The 3,112-nt window shown below is 41.3% G+C and overlaps 1 pseudogene; it reads right to left on the reverse strand.

Moving 5' to 3' along the window:
• Positions 1–726: 726 nt before the first annotated feature.
• Positions 727–1,113, reverse strand: LOC129137642 (short coiled-coil protein-like; annotated as a pseudogene).
• Between the last annotated feature and the right edge of the window lie 1,999 nt (positions 1,114–3,112).

Consider the following 3,112-nt stretch of genomic DNA (forward strand, 5'->3'; position numbering starts at 1 on the left):
GATTAACTATTAAAATGACTTTTACAAATGTGAAACCAATTCTTTCCTTCGAGGAAGGTAAAGAGGAAGAGGCAAGTGGAGAAGAGGCATAAGATGACGGACAGGGTACATGAGGCTGCGCATTCAGTGCATGATTCCGGTCACTTTTTCACAACGTGTGGTTATTTTTCTTGTATATCTTAGTAAGCCTCTAATAAAAGACAGTGCTAAATCTACAAATCAAGGAAAATTTGATAAAACATTCATCTTTAAGTTTCATAAATATATGCAATTCTTTCTTTTTTTTTAAATGCAGTCTCGCTCTGTCACCAAGGCTGGAGTGCAACGGAGCGACCTCAGCTCACTGCAGCCTCCACCTCCCAGGTTCAAGCAATTCCCCTGCCTCGGCCTGCCGAATAGCTGGGATTACAGGCATAAGCCACCACGCCTGGCTAATTATTTTGTATTTTTAGTAGGAATGGGGTTTCACCATGTTGCCAGGCTGGTCTCGAACTCCTGACCTCAGGCAATCCGCATGCCTCCGCCTCCCAAAGTGCTGGGATTACAGGCATGTGCCACTGCACCTGGCCAATATGTGCAACTGTAATGATAAAGTTTCTACAATTCATTTGCATGTTTTCATAGACTAATATAATATACAAACTTAGGGAAGTCTCCTGTTAATGCTGTTAATTTTGCCTCACCTGACATTTTCTTCATAAATATTCAATGAAGCCACAAAGATGCTGTAACTTTTTGGAATCTGTCCAAGTTTAAAAGAAAAAATTATCAGCAGCAATTCTGTAAAACAGAAGTGTGTCAATTCCTTACTTTCTTTTGCTTTCGGTGTCAGTTGTTTGAAAAACACCAGAAGCTGACATGAGATTTTCTATATGTTGTCCAACAACTTGGTTTTCTGATTTTAGCTTCAGATTTTCTTCCTTACCTGTGTTTGCTCTTGCAGAGAGATCTTCAAGTATGAGTTGGAATTTCCACACTTGATTAATAAGTCGTGTTGTTTTCCTCTAGTTCCACCTGATTTTCAGCATCAACTGCATCCATGTCAGCACTCATCATCTTGGGTAACAAACTTTTGAGCCTTGGACACAAAATGCATGATGAATGTTCTTCCAGTTTGAGGGGCCAGGAGTGGGAGGGTTTGGGCAGATGCCTCAGACCTGGACACTTGGACCAACTGACAACGGTGCTCTCCAAAACTGAATTTTGAAGATGATACCAAAAATATCTCATTAATAATTTATTGATTATAAATAGAAAGGATAATGTTATGGATATTATCATTGAGTTAAATAAAATGTGTTTTTCTTTTTTCTTCTTTTTTTTTTTCCTTTTGAGACAGAGTCTTGCTCTATCCCCCAGGCTGGAGTGCAGTGGTGCGATCTTGGCTTACTGCAACCTCCGCCTCCTGGATTCAAGCGATTCTCCTGCCTCAGCCTCCCAAGTAGCTCGGACAACAGGTGCGCACCACCGTGCCCAGCTAATTTATATATATATTTAGTAGAGACGAGGTTTCACCATATTGGCCAGGCTGGTCTCGAACTCCTGACCTCGTGATCCGTGATCTGCCTGCCTTGGCCTCCCAAAGTGCTGGGATTACGGGCGTGAGCCACTGCGCCTGGCCTAAAATGTGGCTTAAAATTAATGTTATCTCGCTTTTTTGTTTTGTTTTCCTTTTTTTTTTTTTTTCAGATGGAGTCTTGCTCTGTTGCCCAGGCTAGAGTGCAGTGGCGTGATCTCGGCTCACTGCAACCTCTGCCTCCTGGGTTCAAATGATTCTCATGCCTCACCTCCTGAGTAGCTGGGATTACAGGTGCCCACCACCATGCCCGGCTAATTTTTGTATTTTTAGTAAAGGCAGGGTTTCACCATTTTGGCCAGGCTGGTCTCAAACTCCTGACCTCAGGTGATCCGCCCGCCTCAGCCTCTCAAAGTGCTGGTATTACAGGCGTGAGCCACCGTGCCTGGCCTGTGTTTTACTTTTTAAATATGGCCACTAGAGAACTTAGATTTACTGTGTGCCTTACACCGCATTTCTGTTGGACGGCGCTGTTTCAGAGGTTGTGGAGGATGGTAAAATCATGAATCAGGGACTCAGGGACTTGCCCTTCCAGCATGGTGAACTACATAATTCAGACCAGCCTTCCCACTGAGGGCAAATAGAAAAGCTGGAAAATACATCAAAAGTATCTACTTGAAGCCCTCAGAGACTTAACAAAGTAGCAAGGACTTACTGGGACAGATTGAAACCTTACATGGCATTGCGGTTTGAAGTGTAATGATGGAATATTTAAGTAACCAGGGAAAGGCTAGCATCTTCCTAGCCTCAGTAGAAAATTCCATCTGCATCTTTATTTTATTTTATTGTTTTCATACCTGCTTCTGGATACCATGTGTCTTTCTATTGAATACCTTCTTACTCTAGCTATCCTAAAAGTACAAAAATTAATTTGTAAGACCCCCATCACTCAAAGCAATAATAATTTATCACTTGCATTCAATAAAAAAAAATTCTGAGTATCTACTCTATAGAATTGCATGATTGCCTGCCATACCAACACCCTCAGGAATTACTTTCCCTTTCCTCTCTATTGAATTAAAGATTGATATGAAAGAAGCCAATTATATTTTAGTGAAAGGCAACATAACATAGTGGTTAAGAGCATGAACTCTGGTGCCAGGCAGCCTGGATCCTGATTCTGCCTCTTCCATTTACTAGCAAGGTGATCTTGGGCTAGGGTTAGGGCTTTTGTAAAATAGAGAAAAGAATAATACCTACCTCGCAGGATTTTTGTGGTGATGAAATGAGTCAATATATGTAAAGTGCTTAGAGCAGTGCCTGGCCAGAGTCAGAATGTCTGCTACATGAGAGTTGGCTACCACTGTTGGATCAGTGGGAATGAAATTCAGGCTCATTCAATAGAAGCCCAGTCTCAGGAGCTGCTGGAACAAGTCTAATTGAGGTCAAGTCTATTATGTTTACAGCAGTATTTCTAGTACTGTTTTCCATTGTGTACACATAATTTTTCAGCTACATTATGGACTAAATCATATGAATTTTTATTGACATGTTTAAGAAACAAATAACCACTTTATAATACTTCTTAAGGAGAGT

This window comes from Pan troglodytes, chromosome 1 (genome assembly GCF_028858775.2).
Source record: "Pan troglodytes isolate AG18354 chromosome 1, NHGRI_mPanTro3-v2.0_pri, whole genome shotgun sequence".
Taxonomy (NCBI): domain Eukaryota; kingdom Metazoa; phylum Chordata; class Mammalia; order Primates; family Hominidae; genus Pan; species Pan troglodytes.